The 24,660-nt window shown below is 52.2% G+C and overlaps 1 long non-coding RNA gene across 2 annotated transcripts in view; it reads right to left on the bottom strand.

The window, feature by feature from the left end:
• Positions 1–12,591: 12,591 nt before the first annotated feature.
• LOC146833018 (uncharacterized) overlaps positions 12,592–24,660 on the bottom strand; it is a 280,746-nt gene continuing 268,677 nt past the window's right edge. For both annotated transcript variants that reach the window (XR_014960489.1, XR_014960490.1), the window contains one exon: positions 12,592–13,443. This is a non-coding gene — a long non-coding RNA (uncharacterized LOC146833018). The remainder of the gene's footprint in view (positions 13,444–24,660) is intronic.

The following is a 24,660-nucleotide window of genomic DNA, read 5'->3' as shown; positions in this document are numbered from 1 at the left end:
CCTCGCGCGCTGACGTCAGTTCTTCTTTTTTCCGCGCCAGACAGCGCCGATCCGGGAAGAGCTTACCCCTTTGTCACTTTTTGACTAAACTTTTTTGACTCTTTTTGGTCTTCTGTCGACTCGACTCTGGTGCTGGTAGGATGCCTGGTTTTAAGGCCTGTGACTCCTGTCATCGATTGATGTCGGTGACGGACCACAGCAGGCAACTCCAGCCCAAGGGCATCAGCCGCCTTGCGCAGCACCACTGAAAAAGCTGCACCTTCCTCCGAGGCCACAGTCGGAGGAGAGATGAAACCAGCGTCCAGGGAGGTGTCCAGACCACTGGCATCCCCCAGTTTGTCTGCCCAGTCCTGTGAAAGGTTGGCCTGTCTGGCCATAGGGTCCTCAGACCCCTCCCAGTCGCCCCCGTCAACCGATTCCTGATAAACAGGAGGAATAACCGGAGCCGGGCGGTAGATGAAATGCTCATGCATCGGCATCGGATGCGGCGTCGAACCGGCGCCGGGCCCGGACCGGGGCTAAACCGGGGAACTGCGTCGTCCGGGGACGGCGCCAGGGGTGGAACCGGTGTCGGCGCCGGCGGAGGAGGCGTCGTGAGGTCGACCAGCGCCGGCAGGGATCCAGACCTGGATCCCTCGGGGACCTGCGGCGGCGGGACCGAAGTCGTAGACGCCGCCAGGGCCGGCGTCGCCGGCTCGCGAGGTCGCCCAGTCGAGCCTGCGGGGCCTGAAGGCGCGCCGGCAGGCGTCGACGGCGGAGCCAGGCCCCTCATGGCCGAGAGGAAGGCGCTGATCTCCGCCGGAGTCGCGTCAGTCCCAGGGACTGGCGGGTATGGAGACGGATGCGGCTGGGGTGGGACCACCCTGACCCTCGACTGAGTCACGCGACCAGCAAGGGGAGTCCGAAGAGTGGTGTCGCCTCTTGGACTTCTTCGAGCGCTTCGACTTACCCGAAGACTTCGAGCCCGACGAGCGATGATGGTGACTCCGGCTCCGCGACCGGTCCTTGGACCTTCTCCTGGACCGGGACCGTGAATGGCGCGGAGCCGAGTGCCGAAGCTCGAGAAGCTTACGGGACCACTCCCGCCTAGCCTTCGAGGTCAAGGCCTGACAGTCGAGGCACGACTCCGCATCGTGGTCGGGCCCCAGGCAGTAAAGGCACCGGCGATGGCACAGCAAGTATAACAATGCGTTTCTGCACCCATGCCAACCTTTCTCTTCTCTGGGTCCCATTTGTGAATTCCTATGAGATTAAACTACCAATACATTAGAGGTGGTCGAGCCAGCAAATTAATATGGAGGGCCGAGCCAGAGTCAAGCCAATGTTCTGGCTTGGCTCTAAGAGACTGTGCATGAGTCGAATCATGAAAATGTTTGGCATGTCAATCATGGAACAAACATCATGTGAACATAGGATAACACTTTAGTGCACCAGATTATATCAGTGCATTGAGTGGTAAATATTTGTAGTGAGTTTCTAAAGATGAATTTAGGAACAACCCCCTTCTGCCCTGACAAATATGCCATCATCGAGCCATAAGCGGCAAGTCAGATGTCATATGCCCACTCTATTAGGCATAAGGTGTTATTATACATTGTGAAACACTTTCGACTAGCTTTTTCAGTGGTGCTGCGCAAGGCGGCTGATGCCCTTGGGCTGGAGTTGCCTGCTGTGGCCGTCACCGACATCAATCGATGACAGGAGTCACAGGCCTTAAAACCAGGCATCCTACCAGCACCAGAGTCGAGTCGACAGAAGACCAAAAAGAGTCAAAAAAGTTTAGTCAAAAAGTGACAAAGGGGTAAGCTCTTCCCGGATCGGCGCTGTCTGGCGCGGAAAAAAGAAGAACTGACGTCAGCGCGCGAGGGCGGCGTCTAAGTACTCTGACGACGTCATTCCGGCGCACGACGCCGACGACGGACACGGAGCCGCAGACGACGCCTAGCGACGCGCAAGGGGTATTGCTGACGAAAAATCTTTCTGGATCCAGCCTGATGCCTGGGGTTATTCTAAGGTGAGGAATCTAACTAACGTGTTTCTTTCAGATACATTTTTATGTTAATTCTGTATTTAATAGGGTCATTCAGTTGTACATAATGTCTTCTTGGTTACATATAAGGTAATGCAAATACTGATTATTTATTATAACTTTCATCATGTTGCACAGCAGCCACAATGCTCTAAAACAAACCTTAAAGACACTGGCAATGCCAATAGCTCTGGCTAAACACTTATACGGTGCCAAAGGCAAGACCTATTGGCTATGCCAATGCATGTTTGAGAGTGTACTGTTTTGCTTCTCAAAATATTAGATGCGAACCACTAACCTTTGAAATGAAATGAGAAATGGATACCCATCTAGTAGTTGAGTTGCACGATTCCAGGAAAAACGTGATCAATCCTGGGTTCTTCACTTGATCGATCAGATTGTGTGAGCCTAGTTATTTACTTGAAATTCATCAGTTAAGGTTGTGCAAAGTACAAAATACTTTCTTGTGTGTGGTTTAATAGTCGAAAGTGTTTCACAATGTATAATAACACCTTATGCCTAATAGAGTGGGCATATGACATCTGACTTGCCGCTTATGGCTCGATGATGGCATATTTGTCAGGGCAGAAGGGGGTTGTTCCTAAATTCATCTTTAGAAACTCACTTCAAATATTTACCACTCAATGCACTGATATAATCTGGTGCACTAAAGTGTTATCCTATGTTCACATGATGTTTGTTCCATGATTGACATGCCAAACATTTTCATGATTCGACTCATGCACAGTCTCTTAGAGCCAAGCCAGAACATTGGCTTGACTCTGGCTCGGCCCTCCATATTAATTTGCTGGCTCGACCACCTCTAATGTATTGGTAGTTTAATCTCATAGGAATTCACAAATGGGACCCAGAGAAGAGAAAGGTTGGCATGGGTGCAGAAACGCATTGTTATACTTGCTGTGCCATCGCCGGTGCCTTTACTGCCTGGGGCCCGACCACGATGCGGAGTCGTGCCTCGACTGTCAGGCCTTGACCTCGAAGGCTAGGCGGGAGTGGTCCCGTAAGCTTCTCGAGCTTCGGCACTCGGCTCCGCGCCATTCACGGTCCCGGTCCAGGAGAAGGTCCAAGGACCGGTCGCGGAGCCGGAGTCACCATCATCGCTCGTCGGGCTCGAAGTCTTCGGGTAAGTCGAAGCGCTCGAAGAAGTCCAAGAGGCGACACCACTCTTCGGACTCCCCTTGCTGGTCGCGTGACTCAGTCGAGGGTCAGGGTGGTCCCACCCCAGCCGCATCCGTCTCCATACCCGCCAGTCCCTGGGACTGACGCGACTCCGGCGGAGATCAGCGCCTTCCTCTCGGCCATGAGGGGCCTGGCTCCGCCGTCGACGCCTGCCGGCGCGCCTTCAGGCCCCGCAGGCTCGACTGGGCGACCTCGCGAGCCGGCGACGCCGGCCCTGGCGGCGTCTACGACTTTGGTCCCGCCGCCGCAGGTCCCCGAGGGATCCAGGTCTGGATCCCTGCCGGCGCTGGTCGACCTCACGACGCCTCCTCCGCCGGCGCCGACACCGGTTCCACCCCCGGCGCCGTCCCCGGACGACGCAGTTCCCCGGTTTAGCCCCGGTCCGGGCCCGGCGCCGGTTCGACGCCGCATCCGATGCCGATGCATGAGCATTTCATCTACCGCCCGGCTCCGGTTATTCCTCCTGTTTATCAGGAATCGGTTGACGGGGGCGACTGGGAGGGGTCTGAGGACCCTATGGCCAGACAGGCCAACCTTTCACAGGACTGGGCAGACAAACTGGGGGATGCCAGTGGTCTGGACACCTCCCTGGACGCTGGTTTCATCTCTCCTCCGACTGTGGCCTCGGAGGAAGGTGCAGCTTTTTCAGTGGTGCTGCGCAAGGCGGCTGATGCCCTTGGGCTGGAGTTGCCTGCTGTGGCCGTGAGGACTAACGTCCTCACAGAAGTGCTTCAACCGTCAGCAAGCTCCACAGAGCCTCTGCTGCAGTTCAATGAGGCACTCGTAGACGTTCTGCAGGGCACCTGGTCCAAGCCCTCCACAGTACCTCCTGTGGATCGGAACGTGGCCCGGCGCCACCGCCCTGCTCCGGGTGACCCCAGTTTTCTGTCCCAACACCCCACTCCCGAGAGTCTGGTTATCCAGGCCTCGACTTCCCAATCCTCCTTCCTGTCCGCTCCTCCGGATCGGGAATCCAAGAGGCTGGAACAGTTCGGAAAGAAGCTGTTCTCTTCCCTGAGTTTGGGTCTGCGGTCCTTGAATACCGCTTGCCTCTTGGACCGTTATTCCCACTCTCTGTGGGATACGGTGGAGGACGTGCTGCCCCTGTGTCCAGAGAGGAGGCCCGGTCACGGCTTACCCAGGCGCTTGCTGATGGGCGAGATGCAGCACGGCATGCCATACGGTGTGGACTAGACACCACGAACTCGCTGGGGCGGGCAATTTCGAGCACGGTGGCGCTTCGTCGCCACGCCTGGCGACGGTCCACGTCTTTCTCGGGGGATGTCCAGAGTACCCTCATGGATATGCCCTTTGATGGCACTCGCCTTTTTGGCGAGAAGGCGGATAGTGCGCTGGCTCGTTTCAAGGACTCCCGGGCTACGGCCAAGTCCTTGGGTCTCTCGGCCCGCGGCCGCAAACTTCCGCCTTTCGTCCCTTTCGTGGCCAAGGAAGGGGCGCCTCCTCACGTCCGCCTAGCCACCGGCCGCAGAACCAACCTACACGCGGTCGCGGACGTGGATTCCGCCGAGGCAGTACTGGAGGACAACGTGCCGGTAAGTCCACATCCACCCCGGCAGCATCAGCCTCAAAGCCCTCCTAGTCCGAGCTTTCAGGCCCATTCCACGCCAGTGGGCGGCAGAGTTCGCCATCACCTGCTCCACTGGCGTTCCATCACGTCGGACAGGTGGGTGCTGCAAATCGTCCGAAGGGGCTACTCCCTCCCCTTCGAGACGACCCCTCCAGCCATGCCACCACAGTACCACCGCATGTCGGGTGATCACTTGAATCTTCTCTGGGAGGAAGTTACGGCCCTCCTAGCCAAAGAGGCCGTCGAGCGCGTTCCTGGTCTAGAAGTAGGTCGTGGTTGCTATTCCCACTACTTTCTGGTTCCCAAGAAGGGCAAAGTGGGCCTACGCCCTATCTTGGACCTTAGGAGCGTCAGCGCCTTCCTCCGGAAGGAGCGGTTCAAGATGCTAACCTTAGCTCAGGTTCTGGCTGCCCTAGACCCAGGAGACTGGATGGTAGCGTTGGACTTGCAGGACGCTTATTTTCACATCCCCGTCCTGCCGCCCCACCGGCGTTACCCTCGGTTCACGGTGGGTCAGGAGCATTTTCAATTCACCGTGCTCCCCTTCGGCCTCACCAGTGCCCCTCGGGTGTTCACGAAAGTGATGGCGGTGGTCGCAGCTCATCTGCGCAGATCGGGGGTTCCAGTCTTCCCCTATCTCGACGACTGGCTGTTGAAGGCGGGCTCGCCCCAGGCAGTCGTCTCCCACCTCCAGACTACGGCCGACCTCCTGCATTTGCTGGGGTTCTCCATCAATGTGCCGAAGTGCCACCTGAGACCCTCCCAGAAGCTCCTCTTCATCGGAGCGATTCTAGATTCGGGCGCAGTTCCGGGCCTATCCTCCGGAGCAGCGGGTCCGGGATATTCAGGCTCTGATTCCCATCTTTCGGCCTCTATCCTGGGTTTCGGTCAGGTTGGTGCTGCGGCTTCTGGGGCTGATGACCTCCTGCATCCTGTTGGTGCATTACGCCAGGTGGTGAATGCGGGCTCTGCAGTGAGACCTGAAGTTTCAGTGGGCCCAGCATCGTGGCAACCTGTCCGACCATGTCTTGATCTCGGAGGGCACTGCGAAGCAGTTGCAGTGGTGGCTGATGAACCGCGATTGGGTCAGCGGCAGATCCCTCTCCCTACCCCAACCGGAGCACGTAGTAGTGATGGATGCATACCTCCTGGGATGGGGGGGGCCACATGGGGGAGGCGGAGATTAGAGGACTCTGGTCTCCGGTGGAGACTCGGCTCCATATCAACCTTTTGGAGCTGAGAGCGATCCGACTTGCACTGAAGGCATTCCTTCCCGTTGTCCGGGGAAGTGTGGTGCAGGTGTTCACGGACAACACCACCGCCATGTGGTATTGCAACAAACAGGGCGGGGTGGGGTCGTGGACCCTGTGAGAAGTTGGCCTGATATATTATGTCACTAATTCTAGTGTACACCTTGTATCAGTCCAAACAACCCTTATGGTGATTGGTTGTAAAGTCAACCTTATAGACCAGCTATCCTAGTGGTAGCATGGACAAGAGCAGTCTTAGGCTAAACTCTGAATGGCATGTGAAGCCAGCTGTTATACCATATGTAATCCCTTGAATACCAAATGAAAGGACACCACAACAGATATATATAAAAATAGAATGTATTTATTCTAGTCAAACCCTCAGCACTCTTTATGAGATTCGAGGTAAGTACAACACAGTCTTATTTAAGCATACATTAAGTCACACAGGTAAGTAATACAGTTAGGCCCTAGGGGCCACGCAAACCATATACTAAGTAAGTGGTATAAGGACCACTGTCGCGAACACAGGATAGGCCTAGGCCTAGGGAATCGCTGGGGCTACACTATACTACCAACAGTTAGGAAGTGGGAGGCCCACGGGATTCAGGTGCAGAGTGGAAACACTCACGCTTAATGCGTAAAAGTCGATAGAATCACTAGCAGTTACAAATAAGCAGTTTTAGGACACTTCTGGTATAGCTAGAAAGTCGAGACCCGGAAACTAGACCCTAGGATAGTCAATACCCTTGTGAGCACCGAAGTACCCAAGTTACCTAGCCCACGGGCTGCGGGTGCATAGGTGTGAACTTGCGTCGGGTTTCGTCGTGGACTTCTATGGATGCCTGAAGGAAAGTTGCTGACAGGCAGTCAGTGAAGAGTGTCCGGTGGATCCCAAGGTGGGGATCAAGAAGGAAGGAACCGGCAAGCAGAAGGGACAGAGTCTAGGTCACCAGCCAGGAGCCGGGAGGAACCAGGCGATGTCGTGAAGATGCAGGTGAAGAGGTGAAGCTCGTCGCGGCAGCCACGGGTACCAGGAGACGTCGAGGACGACCAGGACCAGGAGGTGAGCTGTCCCACGAAGGCTCTTGCTGTCGGCGGCATCGAAGTCGAGTCAGGACCCAACAAGCCTTGGCAAGCGGAACCCACGCAGGATGGAGGACTTGCTTCTGGTGCAGACCAGGAACGTCTGGGGTGCTTCTCTTTCACAGAAGAGCGGGTGCCAGTCTGGAGGAGCCGGACCAGCAAGTGGAAAACAAAGGTTCGTCGTCGCAGAGGCTACTAGCCAACGGGTCAGCAACCGGACAACACGTCGAGCAACACAGGTGCAGAAGGGCCCCACGCAGAACACGTGAAGCGTGGGGAGCTGGTCTTCTTTGCAGATGGTGCTCGGGAGTGGGGCTTCTCAATTCCCCAAGCACAGCCTCGAGGAAGCCTCAGAAGTTGCGCTAGTCAGTTACTAGCCACTTTTCCCAAGTCGCCGGTCCCACGTCCCTCGTCGCCTCCACGGGTCTCAGCTTCGCTGGAGATGTGGATCTGGTTCAGAGGTGTCTGGAAGTCTCGGCGCTGGTCAGTCTCTGCAGTCGTCCCTCGTAGGATTCAGTCGCAAAGCAAGCAGCGGTCGCTGGATGGTGCCTGGTTGCCCAGGGTGGTCACTCCTTGGCCACAAGGTAGATTTCTTCAGTCTTCTTCCTGAGGTCGAATGTCGAAGGTCCAGAGTTTCTGTTCAAGTTGCAGATTCAAGTTAATCTAATTTAGCAGGGCCCAACTAGCTACTAATATACTGGGCTAGTGGGCTGGGCTACCTGCAGGGTCCCTCCTATGGGTGGGACCAGGAAGGGGAGTGGCTACACCCCCTTTCCTTTGTCCAGTTTCGTGCCAGAGCTGGGGCTGGAGTGCCCCAGCACTGGTTTGAACTGGACTATGCATGGGACACCGCAGTGTCTCGTTTCATTCAACCCTCCCTGCCCCAATACACTAAATCCTGTCTAGGGTGGTGCTCGCACCTCCCGAGGCAGGAAACTTATTGTCCAAGCCTCCCTCGCTGGAAGGACTCCCAGCAGCAGGAGGTCAGACTTGTGTCTGTGGCAGCAGCATCCATTTTGTGATGCTGGGGCTCTGGTTAACTTTAACCGGGTAAGTAGGTTTCAACATGTCTTCTCCCTCTAGAAGGGAGGAATAATATCCTCATTGCCAGAAATGGTATGGGGGTATTATTCCAAAGTGTTAGACACCTTACACGACATGTTTCGATAAAGCCAAACCATAGTTACCATAACCGTTTAAGATTATAAGGCACTTTAAGAGTATATGGTAGGCTATATCATAGAACAGCTATAAGGACATGGTTCAGAAAGCTGCAGACAGGCTCAGCTCATGCTAGAGCACCATCTCACATGTTACCAAGCACTCTGCCTCCAGGATTGTTAAGGCCTGCCATAGGAGTGGCTGATAGGTACACATGTGTCTATATATAAGGTAGGTATAGGAATACTACACCTAAGCAAGGGGTGATTACACGACCTTGCCCCAGCTGAGCGATCAGCCAGTTGTGTCATAATGGAAGGCCAGGGGTGGCATAATACATGCTGCAGCCCCTGGTAGGCCTAGGGTACACCTAGGCCCTGGGTACCTAAGGTACACTGTACAGGGGCCAGTAAGGTGATCCTATCCAATTGGGTTATGCACCTAAAGTACATAGTATTAGTTTAGAGAGAGAAAAGCTGGGCTGTGGGTCTGATTAGCAGGCCCACAGCCACATCTAAGTCGAAAACCAGTGGAGCAAAAGCAAAAAGTGGGGGTGAACATAGAAAGCAGACCCTACTCTCCTACAGACCCTTTGTCAGGAGGCTCTGTGTCTCTGGACATGGCTGGAACACCAGGGCATCACCCTGGCGGTTCAACATCTGGCAGGCTCTCTGAACGCCAGAGCAGACAAACTCAGCCGCCGGTGCATGATGGATCACGAATGGCGTCTACACTCGGACGTGGCGCAAGGCCTCTTTCGGCAGTGGGGAGAGCCTTGGTTACATCTATTCGCCACCGAGGAGAACGCGCAATGTCCGCAGTTCTGCGCGTTGGAGTTTCCAAGACGGCACTCGCTCGGGGACGCCTTTCGTCACGAGTGGAGTTGCTGTCTGTTGTACGCCTTTCCGCCTATACCACTTCTGCCCAGAGTGCTGAAGAAGATCAGGCGCAACCGGGCCCAAGTCATCTTAGTGGCTCCGGATTGGGCACGAAGGTACTGGTATCCCGAGCTACTCAGTATGTCAATCGATCCTCCGACACGACTGCCTCTTCGGGAGGACCTTCTGTCGCAGCAGCAGGGGACGGTTCTCCACCCGAACCTGTCCAGTCTCCACCTCCATGCGTGGAGATTGAGCGGCGAAAGTTGATGCCATTTGACTTGCCTCCTGAAGTCTGTGACGTTATTCTGGCAGCCAGGCGTCCCTCCACTAAAACGGTATACGCCTGCAGGTGGAACAAATTTGTGGCATGGTGCACAGCAAAGGCTGTGGATCCCCTTTCCGCCCCTCTTTCTGAGGTTCTCCTCTTTCTTCTCTCTCTAGCCCAGCAGGGCTATGCTCTGGGCACCTTGAAAGGTTATCTATCAGCTATCTCTGCTTTCTTACGACTTCCTGATCAGCCTTCTCTTTTCAAATCCCCTGTTGTGTCTCGTTTCCTTAAGGGCATTACTCACATGTTTCCTCCTGTCCCCTTCGTAATGCCTCAGTGGGATTTGAATTTAGTTTTGACCTTTCTGATGTGTGCTCCCTTTGAGCCTCTTCACAATTGTCCCATTCGTCTTCTGACTCTTAAGACTGCTTTCCTGGTAGCTATCACCTCGGCTAGACGGGTGAGTGAGCTCCAGGCATTATCGTCTAAGCCTCCTTTTCTTTCTGTTCATCCGTCCAAGGTTGTCCTCCGGACTCGTCCTTCCTTTCTTCCAAAAGTGGTAACTCCCTTTCACATCGGGCAATCTGTCACCTTGCCCACCTTCTTTCCGCCTCCGCATCCTTCGAAAGAGGAAGAGAGGCTCCACCGTCTGGACCCAAAACGGGCGCTGTCCTTTTATTTGGACCGCACCAAACAGTTCCGGGTGGACGACCAGCTTTTTGTTGGATACGTGGGTGCTAAGAAGGGAAGGGCAGTACACAAGCGGACCATCTCACAGTGGGTCGTATTGTGTATAAAGGCTTGTTACTCCTTGGCTGAAAAGGACCCTCCTGTAGGGCTGAGAGCCCATTCCACCCGGGCCACAGCGGCTACTACTGCCCTGGGATGGGGAGTCCCTTTGCAGGACATCTGTCAGGCAGCAACGTGGGCCTCGCTGCACACGTTTGCCAAGCATTATTGCCTGGACAGCCAAGTCCGTAGAGATGGCTTCTTTGGCCGTTCTGTTCTCCAGGACTTTCTGGTGTGATCTTGGTTCGCAGACCCACCACCAGGGTTGGTATTGCTGGGGTATCTATTCTAAAGTGAGGAATCTAACTAACGTGTTTCTTTCAGATGAACAAGTTACTTACCTTCGGTAACGATGTATCTGTAAGAAACATTAGTTAGTTAGATTCCTCACCAACCCACCTATCCTCCCCGTTCTGCGAACCGACATCTAGGGTTAAGGCTATCCTTTCTAGGGCCCTAGATTTTTTGGCACCAGTGTCGGTCTCTTGCATGGCTCTGCGTTCCTGGCGCGGAAAGCTATGTACAAGAACTGACGTGAGCGCGATGGCGGCGTCTAAGTACTCCGACAACGTCATTCCGGCGCACGACGGCGGCCGCGGAGCCGCAGATGACGCCTAGCGACGCGCAAGGGGTATTGCTGACGAAAAATCTTTCCGGATCCAGCCTGACACCTGGGGATATTCTAAGGTGAGGAATCTAACTAACTAATATTTCTTACAGATACATCGTTACCGAAGGTAAGTAACTTGTTCTTTTATGTGCTTGCAATGCTGGCAATTTCTACCTGCCTGTTCTAATGCCTATTTGTATTAGCTTTCTTTTTGTTATCGGGAGGGGAGGGGCATAAATACCGGGAAGGTGGAGGTTGGGAAATAGTACCTGAATTACAACACAAAAAGTGGACCCACACTAGGGGAGAATCAACAGATGCCAAATTCTGAGGGCAGACTAATGTGGTGCTCAGTGATGCGTAGGTAGTGGTGTGCTTGTGCGGAGGTTATGCTCGGGTGATGCTGACTGATACTCATGTGGTGCTGAGTGATGCTGAGGTGGTGGTGTGCTGGTGCGGAGGTGATGCTGAGGTGGTGCTGAGTCATGCTGAGGTGTTGCTGAGTCATGCTGTGGTGCTGAGTCCTCCTAAGGTAGTGGTGCTGCACTGGTGCTCAGGTGGCGCTGAGTGATGCTGAGTTGATGTTGTGCTGATGCTGATGCTGAGATGGTGCTGTGCTGATGTTGGGGTGGTGCTGCACTGGTGCTGAGGTGGTGCTGCACTGATGCTGAGGTGGTGCTGCGCTGATGCTGAGGTGGTGCTGCACTGATGCTGTGGGTGGGCTGTGCTGATGCTAAGGTGGTGCTGCACTGGTGGTGGTTCACTGATGAGGAGGTGGCGTTGTGCTAATGCTGAGATGGTGCTGCGCTGGTGTTGCACTGGTGCCGAGGTGGTGCTGCACTGATGCTGCGCCTGTGGTGGTGCACTGATGCTGAGGTGGTGCTGTGGTGGTATTGAGTGATACAGAGGAGATACTGAGGTGGTGCTGAGTGATGCTGTGCTGAATGATCCCATAGTGGTACTGATTCAGGCTGAGGTGGTAGAGCTGCGCTGGTGCTCATGTGGTGCTGACGTGTTGCTGAGTGATGTTGAGTTGATGCTGTGCTGAGGTGATGCTGCGCTGAGGCTGAGTTGGTGCAATCATTGGTGCTGAGTTGCTGCTGAGGTAGGGCTGTGCTGGTGGTGGTGCACTGATGCAGAGGTGGTGCTGTGTTGATGCTGAAATGGTACTGTGTTCATGTTGTGGTGGTGCTCTGGTGGTGCTTTGCTCATGCTGAGGTTGGTCTGTGGTAATGCTCAGATGGTACTGTGCTGATGTGCTGATTGATGCTGTGCTGGTGCTGAGTGATGCTGTGGTAGTTCTGAGTCATGCTGTGATGCTGGTGCTGTGCTGGTGATCAGGTGGTGCTGAGTGATGCTGAGTTGGTGGTGTGCTAGGTTGTTTCTGAGGTGGTGCTGTTGATAGAGCGTGGGTCACCAGCTCGGGTTATACACGCACATACCTAAACACCTGGGCCCAAATCATTCACACAAATGAGCTAGCAGACCCCGCTGATATCAATTATTGAGTTTTACCTGCTATTTTAATTTCACCTTTACCAAGTTTTACCAATTTACCTCCTTAATGATTTCTTTCTCGATGAATCAGGTTTCTGAGATAGTTTAAGGTAGAAAATAACATTTATCTTATACTTGAAATAACCACAACCTCAGAAAGTTTGGAAAACCTTTATCTAAATTAATAATTTTGTGAGTCAAAATCCATCACAGCTCAACACATTATTCCAAGAGGCAAGATTATGTCAAACAAACATAGTCAAAATATTTGATCAATGAAGACTGTACCTGAAAAAGGAAAAGAGAGAGAGCAGGTACAATGACAGTCTTCTCAGATTTATATTTACAGATGAACCCAACACTTTGAAGATAAGCCAGATAGAATCTGCCAGGACAGGATGCAGACAGAGGATTTGGACAGATTTGGAACTGCAAAGGTGACCTCTTCTAAGTGCAATGCCAGCGTTGCACCCCTCTCTGATACTACTCTCCTCAGATGTCCCACTTCCGAAATTTCCTTCTAGATGATCAGATTAGCAAATAGTATCTCAATTTCTCGATCAGAGTTTCTGGCCGCAGCAGGGTCTGAGACAGCGTCTCAGACAGAATAGCAGCATACACGTTGGGTCGGTGACGAGTCGGAATGGCAGATCTGACAAGGTTGACAAAGTCTCTAGCTAACTTACCTCAATTATACTATTCTATAACCATGTACCTCCCCCCAATATTGCAATTTCTGTTTTTTCCCTTGTTCTGATTGGTCAGGGCAAAGAGGTGAGTTCATCACAACCATATAAAAAGTAATAATTTTACTGTGGACCATGTTTCCGCCCCTTAATTTACTTTCCCATAGCTTTATTCCCACCCGCATTTCTCATTATGATCAATTTGAGTTTATACATTTTATTCAAAATTGTTGCTTTCGTCCGGTTCAGGGGTTTATGTTCCCAGGCGTCTTCGGCCTGTGTGGCCTTGGCTGTGTTCCAAGTGGTGCTGTCACAGGGTTTTCAGCATGTTCTTGTGCGCCTGCGTGAACATCAAGTGGGTAGGGGTTTTAAGTCACCCTCCGAGGCCCAAACGAGAACTAATAATAAAGTCAGAAAAAGACACGTTAGAATAGGATAATAATTGATTTCACTGTATACCACTTATCTCTATTCTATCGCCATTCATTTATTTAAATCTTCTGCATTAGTGTTTAGTAGAATATACGAGTTTTAGTTCAAGCAGTAGCATATGCGTTAATGTGTGAGTTTCAAGCGCCCATATTTAAAACTATTGCGCAGCTGCAAAGTTTTCCCACCAAGCGACAGAATACGTCATACTACGTAGATGCAGTAGACGCTTGCGCAATGAAGTTCCCGTGTTTTTGGCGGCCATGTTAAGACACTCTGGTTACTTGTTAGTAATACACATAGGAAAGCTTCCCCTGGATATTGTATGTCGTGTTTAATGCAATATTAATATTCACAAAACAGATTGATTATAGTATCTGAAAGAAACACGTTAGTTAGATTCCTCACCTTAGAATATCCCCAGGCGTCAGACTGGATCCGGAAGATTTTTCGTCAGCAATACCCCTTGCGCGTCGCTAGGCGTCGTCTGCGGCTCCGCGTCCGTCGTCGGCGTCGTGCGCCGGAATGACGTCGTCGGAGTACTTAGACGCCGCCCTTGCGCGCTAACGTCAGTTCTTCTTTTTTCCGCGCCAGTAAGCGCAGATCCGGGAGAGCTACCCCTTTTAGTCTTTTTTGACTAAATCTTTTTTGATCACTTTTGATCCTTGTCTGTCGACGTCTGGTGCCGGTAGGATGCCTGGGTTCAAGGCTTGCGAGGATTGCCATCGACTGATGTCGGTGACCGACCACCACCGCCGGTGCCTCTACTGTTTAGGCCCCGACCACGACGCGGAGTCGTGCTCCGATTGCCAGGCCCTGACTTCGAAGGCTCGGCGGGAGCGGTCCCGCAAGCTTCTCGAGCTTCGCCACTCGGCTCCGCGTCGTGCGCGATCCCGGTCCAGGAGGAGGTCCAAGGATCGCTCGCGGAGCCCTAGCCGACGCCACCATCGATCGTCGGGCTCCAAGTCGTCGGGTAAGTCCAAACGCTCTAAGAAGTCCAAGCGGCGACATCGCTCTTCGGACTCCCCTCGCCGGTCGCGCGACTCGGCCGAGGGTCCGGGTGATTCCACCCCCGCGGCTCCGGCGGAGCCGCAGGCGCCGCGCCCGTCCCCATACCCTCCGGTCCCTGGGACTAACGCGACGCCGGCGGAGGTCAGTGCCTTCCTCTCGGCCATGAGGAGCCTGGCCCCGCCGTCGATGCCCGCTGGCGCGCCTTCGGGCCCCGCGGACTCGACTGGGCGACCTTGCCTGCCGGCGGCTTCGGCCCCGGCGCCGTCGACGACTCCGGTCTCGATGCCGCAGGTCCCCGCGGGGCCCATGCCTGGGCCCCCGTCGACGCCGGTTGACCTAACCACTCCTCCACCGGCGCCGGCGAATGAACCACCGACGCCGTCACCGGCGCTGCCGGCGCAGACGCCTACACCTCCGGTGCCGCCGACGCCTTCGGTGCCGACTCCGGACGGCGTCCAACCCCAGTTTAGCCCTATTCCGGACCTGGCGCCGCAACGGCGTCGACCGACGCCGCGTCCGGCGCCGCTTGAGACCTATCATCTCTACAGTCCGGCTCGGATCATTCCTCCTGTTTATCAGGAATCGGACGACGGGGGCGACTGGGAGGGGTTCGAGGACCCTATGGCTGTTCGGTCGCAGCTTTCACAGGACTGGGCAGATGAACTGGGGGAGGCCAGTGGTCTGGATACCTCGCCAGACACTGGATTCACTTCTCCTCCGACTGTGGCTTCGGAGGAGGGTGCAGCATTTTCTGTGGTGCTGCGCAAGGCGGCCGCAGCCCTTGGGCTCGAGCTGCCTGCCGTGGCTGTGAGGACTAACATCCTCACTGAGGTGCTTCAAACCGCAGCAAGCTCCACTGAGCCTCTGCTGCCGTTCAATGAGGCCCTCACTGACGTTCTGCAGAGCACCTGGTCCAAGCCCTCCACAGTTCCTCCTGTGGATAGGAACGTTGCCAGGCGCCACCGCCCTGCTCCGGGCGACTCCAGTTTCCTGTCCCAACACCCCACCCCCGAGAGTCTGGTTATCCAGGCCTCTACCTCCCAATCCTCCTTCCCGACCGCTCCGCCGGACCGGGATTCCAAGAGACTCGAGCAGTTTGGCAAGAAACTGTTCTCGTCCCTTAGTTTGGGCCTGCGGTCTTTGAACACCGCCTGTCTCTTGGACCGTTATTCCCATTCTCTGTGGGATACGGTGGAGGACGTGCTGCCCCTGTGTCCGGAGGAGGTCCGGACACGTCTTACCCAGGCTTTGGCCGATGGGAGGGATGCAGCGCGGCACGCCATACGATGTGGGCTTGACACCACGGACTCGCTGGGTCGGGCGATTTCCACCACGGTGGCGCTCCGCCGCCACGCCTGGATGCGGTCCACGTCATTTTCCGGGGATGTCCAGAACACCCTCATGGACATGCCCTTTGATGGCACTCGCTTGTTTGGTGAGAAGGCGGACAGTGCGCTGAACCGCTTTAAGGACTCCCGGGCTACGGCCAAGTCCTTGGGCCTCTCGGCTCCGCGGGCGCACACCTCCGCTTTTTGCCCCTTTCGTGGCCAAGGAAGGGGCGCCTCCTCACGTCCGCCCAGCCACCAGCCGCAGAACCAACCTGCGCGCGGTCGCGGACGTGGTTTCCGCCGTGGCGGATCTGGAGGACGACGTGGTCAGCCCACATCCACCCCGGCAGCATCCGCCTCAAAGCCTTCCTAGTCCGAGCTTTCAGGCCCATTCCACGCCAGTGGGCGGCAGAGTTCGCCATCACCTGCTCCACTGGCGGTCCATTACATCGGACAGGTGGGTGCTGCAAATCGTCCGAAGGGGCTACTCCCTCCCCTTCGAGACGACCCCTCCAGCCATGCCACCGCAGCACCACCGTATCTCGGGGGATCATTTGAATCTTCTCCGCGAGGAAGTTTCGGCCCTCTTGGCCAAGGGGGCCGTCGAGCGCGTTCCGAGTCCAGAAGTAGGTCGTGGTTGTTATTCCCACTACTTTCTGGTTCCCAAGAAGGGCAAAGGGGGCCTACGCCCCATCTTGGACCTCCGGAACGTCAATGCCTTCCTCCGAAAGGAAAGGTTCAAGATGTTAACCTTGGCTCAGGTTCTAGCTGCCCTAGACCCCGGAGACTGGATGGTAGCGTTGGACTTGCAGGACGCATATTTCCATATCCCCGTCCTGCCGGCCCACCGGCGTTACCTGCGGTTCACGGTGGGCCAAGAGCATTTTCAGTTTACCGTGCTCCCCTTCGGCCTCACCAGTGCCCCTCGGGTGTTCACGAAAGTGATGGCGGTGGTCGCAGCTCATCTGCGCAGATCAGGGGTTCCAGTCTTCCCCTATCTCGACGACTGGTTGTTGAAGGCGGGCTCGCCCCAGGCAGTCGTCTCCCACCTCCAGACTACGGCGGATCTCCTGCATTTGCTGGGATTTTCCATCAACGTGCCGAAGTCACACCTGAGTCCCTCTCAGAAGCTCCTCTTCATCGGAGCAGTTCTCGATTCGGCGCGGTTCCGGGTCTATCCACCGGAACAGCGGGTCCGGGATATACAGGCCCTGATTCCCATCTTTCGGCCTCTATCCTGGGTTTCGGTCAGGCTAGTGTTGCGGCTTCTGGGGCTGATGGCCTCCTGCATCCTACTAGTGCATCACGCCAGGCGGCGCATGCGGGCTCTGCAGTGGGACCTGAAGTTTCAGTGGGCCCAGCATCACGGCAACCTGTCCGACCATGTCTTGATCTCGGAGGGCACTGCACAGCAGTTGCAGTGGTGGCTCACGGAACGCGATTGGGTCATGGGCAGGAGCCTCTCCCTTCCCCAACCGGAGCATGTCGTAGTGACGGATGCGTCCCTCCTGGGATGGGGTGGCCATATGGGAGAGGCAGAGATCAGAGGCCTCTGGTCTCCGGCGGAGTCTCGTCTCCACATCAACCTCTTGGAGTTGAGAGCGATCCGACTTGCACTGAAAGCCTTCCTTCCCTCTGTCAGGGGCAGTGTCGTGCAGGTGTTCACGGACAACACCACCGCCATGTGGTATTGCAACAAACAGGGCGGGGTGGGGTCGTGGACCCTTTGTCAGGAGGCTCTGCGCCTCTGGACGTGGCTGGAACACCAGGGCGTCATCCTAGTGGTTCAACATCTGGCGGGCTCTCTGAACGCCAGAGCGGACGAACTCAGCCGCCGGTGCATGATGGATCACGCATGGCGTCTGAACTCCGAAGTGGCGCAAGGTCTCTTTCAGCAGTGGGGAGAGCCTTGGTTAGATCTATTCGCCACCGAAGAGAACGCGCAATGTCAGCAGTTCTGTGCGTTGGAATTTCCAAGGCGGCACTCGCTCGGCGACGCTTTTCGTCACGAGTGGAGTTGCCGTCTGTTGTACGCCTTTCCGCCTATACCACTTCTGCCCAGAGTGCTGAAGAAGATCAGGCACGACCGGGCCCAAGTCATCTTGGTGGCTCCGGATTGGGCACGAAGGTACTGGTATCCCGAGCTACTCAGTATGTTGACCGATCCCCCGATACGTCTGCCCCTTCGGGAGGATCTTCTGTCGCAGCAGCAGGGGACGGTCCTCCACCCGAACCTGTCCAGCCTCCACCTCCATGCGTGGAGATTGAGCGGCGGCAGTTGATGCCATTTGACTTGCCTCCTGAAGTCTGTGATATCATTCTGGCAGCCAGGCGTCCCTCCACAAAGTCGGTATACGCCTGCCGGTGGAACAAATTTGTGGCATGGTGCACAGCAAAGGCTGTGGATCCCCTTTCCGCCCCTCTTTCTGAGGTTCTCCTCTTTCTTCTTTCTCTGGCCCGGCAGGGCTCTGCCCTGGGCACCCTGAAAGGTTATCTTGCTGCCATCTCCGCCTTCTTGCGGCTTCCTGATCAGCCTTCTCTTTTCAAGTCCCCTGTGGTTACACGCTTTCTAAAAGGCATTACTCACACGTTCCCTCCTGTCCCTTTTGTAATGCCTCAGTGGGACTTGAATCTGGTCTTGACATTCCTGATGTGCGCTCCCTTCGAGCCTCTTCACAATTGTCCTCTTCGTCTTCTGACTCTTAAGACTGCTTTTCTGGTAGCCATCACCTCGGCTAGACGGGTGAGTGAGCTCCAGGCTTTATCTTCAAAGCCTCCTTTTCTCTCTGTTCATCCGGACAAGGTTGTCCTTCGGCCTCGTCCTTCCTTCCTTTCTTCCGAAAGTGGTGACTCCATTTCATCTTGGGCAGTCTGTCACCTTGCCCACCTTCTTTCCGCCTCCGCATCCTTCCAAAGAGGAAGAGAGGCTCCACCGTCTGGACCCAAAACGTGCGCTCTCCTTTTATCTGGACCGCACAAAACAGTTCCGGGTGGACGACCAGCTTTTTGTTGGGTACGTGGGCGCTAAGAAGGGGAAAGCTGTGCACAAACGGACCATCTCTTGGTGGGTCGTTTTGTGTATCAAAATTTGCTATTCTTTGGCAAAAAAGGACCCTCCTGTTGGGCTGCGCGCCCATTCTACTCGGGCCACAGCGGCTACTACTGCTTTGGGACGGGGAGTCCCTTTGCAGGACATCTGTCAGGCGGCGACGTGGGCTTCGTTACACACGTTTGCCAGGCATTATTGCCTTGACAGCCAAGTCCGGAGGGATGGCTTCTTTGGCCGTTCTGTCCTCCAGGACTTTCTGGTGTGATCTTGGTTCGCAGACCCACCACCGGGGATGGTATTGCTTGGGTATCTATTCTAAGGTGAGGAATCTAACTAACGTGTTTCTTTCAGATGAACAAGTTACTTACCTTCGGTAACGATGTATCTGTAAGAAACATTAGTTAGTTAGATTCCTCACCGACCCACCCATCCTCCCCGTTCTGCGAACTGACATCTAGGGTTAAGGTTATCCTTTTCAGGCCCCTAGATTTTATTTTTTGGCACCAGTGTCGGTCTTTGCATGGCTCTGCGTTCCTGGCGCGGAAAGCTATGTACAAGAACTGACGTCAGCGCGCGAGGGCGGCGTCTAAGTACTCCGACGACGTCATTCCGGCGCACAACGCCGACGACGGACGCGGAGCCGCAGACGACGCCTAGCGACGCGCAAGGGGTATTGCTGACGAAAAATCTTCCGGATCCAGTCTGACGCCTGGGGATATTCTAAGGTGAGGAATCTAACTAACTAATGTTTCTTACAGATACATCGTTACCGAAGGTAAGTAACTTGTTCGTTACGCGTTATTTAAGAGGATTATGTTCGAGCAAGTCTCTTTTATCACGAAACCTTGTTCCATCAATCCCCTCTCTGATGGCATTTAATGCCATCACTAATTTCTATTAAATCAGATGCCAACTTTAGCACATCTCAATTTCTTCTTCAACCTTTTCATTCCTTTCTTTTTCCCCCTTACAATGTAATCCTCTCATTCTTTTGTAAAAAATCTCCTTTTAATTCTTCTAGTTGTATTTCCTCGAATTTTCTTTTCTTACCTCTTTCATTCAATTCATATTTCTTTCTCCCTTTGCAACATTTATGCCAGAACATTATTGCTAATACTAAAAGTGTTATTCCTATTATGGGCAGTATTATATGGCCTAGAATACCATTACCTATGTTAGAAAACCAACTACCTACACTAGTAATGCTATTTGTCAATTTTGTCCAAACATTTTCAACTTCCAGTGGTTTCAACTCTTCTTCTAATTTCGTAATATTTTTAATGTATTTCCCAATTTCATCGCTTTTGTCTGGAATATACGTGCAACAATGTTGCGCTTTCAATAATTTACAGACTCAACCCTCTTGCCAATAGTATGTCAAGAGTAAGTAGATTTTGCATAACCATAGATCTGACCGCAACTGGTTCAGTGTTAATCATCAAGAATTCTCCAGCAGTGTCAGTAGATAACCGATCGACTACTGTAGACAACTGACAAATGTTCCGTGAATTTAGAAGAACTCCCACTGAAGGTATCAATGCACCAAAAATGTCACCTACATTTTCTGAAAAACTAGCTCTTTTTACACGTGTTAGTTCACTATTTCCTTCATTGCTTCCAGTGATTCTCTTTACATGATAAACTTTAGGGAATACTACTCCAAAATAGCAACTCCCATACCAGTGGTCAGGCAGCCTAAAATAAGCTTTATTGCCCCACACATAATAGATTCCAGGAAATACTGGATCTTTCCCTCCTTTTAGTCCCCATCTCTCAATTACTAAGAAATTATGTTCACATTCACTGGAACAAATAAACATATGGTTATATTCAGTCTTTAGCCTATGAAGAAAGATTTTTCCCTTCTTTTCAAGATCCAAAGACATTGCAGCATGAGTCTTTCCATTTGCATAATGCTCTTCCTCCTCAGCCCATTTAGGTATCTGAGGTTTAGGTTCAGCAGCTCTCTTTTAAAAATCCTGTCTCCTTCCCTCAGCTAAATTCAAAAATATTTTTTCTTCCTCATGTAATTTACAGGTTAAATTGTGCTTGTGCTTGTGTGCTTCGGCTATATCTATTGCTTTCATTGTTAGAAAATATTCACCCATAACTTGTGAGTCTCTCGTACTAAGGACAGGGTTCATGCTTTTTCGCATAGGAACCTCAGAAAAAATCACATCTACATTAGAATAATAATACTGCAATTTTTCTGTTCTATAAAATAAACTTGCTAAAACGCTACATGAAATACCATATGTCAATGGTAAATGATGATCTGTTACTCCTTCTGCTACAGATGCAGGTAATTTCATACATACATAAAAAATCACTAACCTCCATGGTTTCTACATATTGTACTAACAAATTGGTAAAAACATTAAAGTCTGTATCATTTTTATTAACAGTGTGATGTAAATCTAACTCATCTGGTGCTTCTAATTCTACTTTGTCTCCTTTGATGGTATCTACCTTTCCATGTGTATTAGTGCTATTTTTTTTTTACATTTGTAACCATCAAATAAGGAATGGCCACGGTTGGTACTAACCATATTATGAGTACTAAAAATATACTACCTATACATATTCTACACTTCTTTACACAATTCGGTTTTCCAGCAGCTCTATTGTCAGCCATTTATCAATTGGAATAAGATGATTTCTCTTCTTTACTTTAGTATTACATTTTGTGACAGAATACAAAAGGAAATTCTTTTCAGGTTGGTCTCACTTCTTCATCAATTGGTTCTGCGTTTAAGCTTTCATCCTCTTCTCCAATTATTTCCAAATTTTCAAAATCTTCAAGAATAACATATGTCCATTCAGGACCCTTGAATTTGTTATTTATTACTTTCAGTCTTGGACTTCTTCGTTTTGGCACTTCAGTTGATGGTCCAGATTGACTGGATACTTCGTCTTCTTGTTCTGGTTCCTCTGTTATGGGTTTAACCGGTACTTCACTCTCTTGATGACACTAGGCCAATTATCACCTCTCCTGATTCTTTTAGCTTGCACTGCGCTTTCACCTTCTTCAAGTGTTCTTTTATTTTCACTATGTTGTGGCACAACTTGGTTATTTTCGTTCTCTGAATTCCTCTCTACCTGACCTTGTCCAGGGCTTCTTATTTTGATGTCTTCTGCCTAAATACGTTCTTCTTCCCTAATCTGACCCTTTTCAGGTTCAGTTTTAATTGGCTTTTCTTCTTTTTTTACCTGAACTTGTTTGACTTTGCCTGTCTGGTCCTGCTCAGGTCTTTCTGTTTCTTGATTTTCTTCTGCCTGAACGTTTTTCTAAGACCTATCTGTCCCTCCTCAGACACTGGGGCTGTAACTTCAACTTAGTCTGTATGAGTAGATTGCTCTTTCCTTATCTGGTCCTGCTCAGGTTCCCTAACAATCGTGGTTTCACTTACCTGAGCGTGTTCTTCTGTTCCTACCTGGTCCTCGCTCTTTTCCTGACTAGCTAATCTAGTTTGGCTCCTTGTCCTTATAATTTCTTCAGGTATCTCAACTATTGGCATCCAATCATCTTGACCGGTGCTTGGTTGTTCCTTTTTAGCTACTTCAGGATTTATTATTCGTGATCCTTCAGCTGTACAACCTTCTTCCTCTTCTCCTGCTTGAGTCTGTTGAGATTCTTCTTCGTCTGGTGCTGGTACTCTTTTTGTATGGCTTGCATGAATCCAATTAGGCAAACCTGCACATTTTACTGCTATTGTTGTGATCAATATAACCTGATGTGGTTTTCCCACCTTGGTGCTAGGCACGATTCTCAAGTAGGATTCTTCACTACAACCCAGTCACTGGGATTCAGATCATGCGCTGGGTTCGGCTGCCTGGGGACTGCGTCTTCTCCAACCTGGTGAGATATAGAACGCACTTGGTCAGCCAACACTTTGCAATACTCTAGTACCAAATCATCAGTTATATTTAACAGCTTGTGTCCTGGTATACATGCCTGCCTCATTGTTCTTCCCATGGTTATTTCATGGGGACTCAATCTGGTATTCTTGTCTGGAATACTTCTAAGTCCCATCAGAACAACAAGAGGTAAAGCATCAGGCCAATCCAGTGGAGTGGATGCACACACCTTTCCCGGCCTTGACTTATTTGCGCCATTCAATTGTTCTACCAGATGCCTCTGGGCGGTAAGCACAGTGCAGCTTTTGTTCAATTTTGAAGGCTTCGCAAATTAATCAAATTATTTCATTATTAAAATGAGACCCTCTGTCTGATTCAATAGTTACTGGAAAACCGAAACGCGGTATGAACTCTCTTAATAGGAGTTAGGCCACTGTAAAGCTGTCATTTCTTCTGGTGGGGTATGCCTCCACCCACTTTGAAAATAGACAAACGATGACAAGTACATATTCTTTTTTTTATAAACTTTTTATTGTTTTCCAACACACAACATGGTATCAGCAAATGACATTGGACATGACTTATTGAGATCACATTGAGTAGTACACCACCCCATTCGACAGTTCCACTTGGTATCACCATTGAAAAAAAATATCAGTAGCTTTTACGCATCCCATGAGAAATGTCCAGCTCCAATAAGTCGTAAACATGGCAGAGCCCTGTGAGATAGAGAGCCTGATACAGAAAGAATGCAGGGTCCGGGGGGCCATTACAATATTAAGTATGCTCCGGCGAAGCCTCCACCTCCGCCATCAGTTGGGCCATCTGTTCAGTTTGTTCCCTGCACAGCTCCACCGTTGGGGAGATACAGATGTACCCCCTGTATTTATTCAATTTCCCCCATTTATGGTCCCATTTCTTGGGGCAGTCACGACCTTTAAAGACCGATTTATCTGCAATGATTGCTGTGTCCATATACCGTGCCCAGGCACTCCAGGTCTGGACCACCTCCACCCCCCATTTTTGTGAGATGTTTCGTTTCGCGATGGCGAATCCCATCGAGGCCCAAGTCTGCTCAGCCTGAGAAAGATCCGTCGCCCCCCAAATATTGAGGAAGCATAGGTGAGGAGATGGCGGGAAGGGTTTGCCGCAGACTCTCGCCAGTTGACGGACGATCCCCACCCAGTAGTCCCGAATACGTGGGCAATCCCATATTATGTGGAAGAAGGTGCCTACTTGATTGCAGTGTCGGAGACAGAGCGGGTCGGGACGTCTACCTATCCTAAACAGGAGTTTAGCATCAAAATAGACCCTATGAAGAACCTTAAGCTGCAGAAGTCGCATAGGCATAGGAATGGCCACTTCACGCGGGGAGGCCAGAGCGTCTCGCCAGTCTTCATCTTCTATGTCCCCCAAGTCTTTCTCCCAGCTAACCCTCAACTTTTGCATCGGATCTACGCGATTGTTGACCAATTTCTTATAAGTTAGCGAAATGGCCTTATGATCCATAGAGTCCAATAATAGCCGATCCTCCAAAGGGGAAAAGTCCGGAAGGGGGGCGTCCCTCGGCAAAGCATCCGATACGGCATGGCTGATCTGTAGGTATCTGAAGGTCTCAGTTTGGGCCAGCTGGTACTTCGTCTGAAGTTCCGCGAACGTAGCTAATTTCCCCTTCCCCAGATGTCCACCACCGTTGATATCCTGATAGTATCCCATTTATCAAACCATGGACACCTACTGAGTTGCCCCAATATGTCAGGTTCCCATAGTGGCGTAGCCTTTGTAAGACGCTTATTCCAGTCCAGTCGTTTGTTGACCGCATGCCAGGTTTCGACCGTGCGAGCAGTTGGGCCGGTTAGGTGAAGCCTGCGGGGGTTGGAGTACAGCGCTCTGTTATAGCCGCCCCTCCCCATGAGCCACTGATCCGTTCTAAAGTTTGG

The sequence above is a fragment of the Triturus cristatus genome, chromosome 4_2, assembly GCF_964204655.1.
Source record: "Triturus cristatus chromosome 4_2, aTriCri1.1, whole genome shotgun sequence".
Classification (NCBI taxonomy): domain Eukaryota; kingdom Metazoa; phylum Chordata; class Amphibia; order Caudata; family Salamandridae; genus Triturus; species Triturus cristatus.
Note: the sequence above shows the minus strand (reverse complement) of the source record. Positions and strands in the feature narration are given on the sequence as shown.